This window comes from Arachis hypogaea, unplaced genomic scaffold, assembly GCF_003086295.3.
Source record: "Arachis hypogaea cultivar Tifrunner unplaced genomic scaffold, arahy.Tifrunner.gnm2.J5K5 arahy.Tifrunner.gnm2.scaffold_26, whole genome shotgun sequence".
Taxonomy (NCBI): Eukaryota; Viridiplantae; Streptophyta; class Magnoliopsida; order Fabales; family Fabaceae; genus Arachis; species Arachis hypogaea.
In genome coordinates, this window is record NW_027255453.1 from 545689 (window position 1) to 546578 (window position 890).

An 890-nucleotide genomic window follows, 5' to 3' on the forward strand; every position below is an offset into this window, starting at 1 on the left:
TTTAAAAAATATCCAATAACCAGAAATTTAAAAAGTTTAAATTTTTAAAATTAATTTATTCTCTATTTGTGAAAAATAGCATTATCCGGTGATTAAAAAAATAAAAAAATGTTCCTAAAAATAATTTAGGATTTGAAAAGATAAAATTTTCATTTTTATGAATTTTAAATTTAAAAATTAAATTTTTATTTAGTCCAACAATATTAGGAAGACAAAAAAAGATGAAAACTTTTTATTTTTAAATTTTGAAACTAAAAAAATAATCTTTTTACCAAAAAGTTGAAAAATAAAGATTTTAAAAAATATCCAATAAACAAAAATTTAAGTAGTTTAAATTCTTAAAATTAATTTATTCTTTATTTGTGAAAAAATAGCATTATCCGGTAATTAAAAAAATAAAAAATGTTCTTGAAAAAGAAATTTAGGATTTGAAAAGACAAAATTTTTCATTTTTATGAATTTTTAAATTTGAAAATTAAATTTTTTAATTGAAAATAAAAAATAAAATAAAGTCCAGAAATATTAGGAAGACAAAGAAAAAGATGAAAAGTTTTTATTTTTAAATTTTGAAACTAAAAAAATAATCTTTTTACCAAAAAGTTGAAAAATAAATATTTTAAAAATATCCAATAACCAGAAATTTAAAAAGTTTAAATTTTTAAAATTAATTTATTCTCTATTTGTGAAAAATAGCATTATCCGGTGATTAAAAAAATAAAAAAATTTCCTGAAAATAATTTAGGATTTGAAAAGATAAAATTTTCATTTTTATGAATTTTAAATTTAAAAATTAAATTTTTATTTAGTCCAACAATATTAGGAAGACAAAAAAAAGATGAAAACTTTTTATTTTTAAATTTTGAAACTAAAAAAATAATCTTTTTACCAAA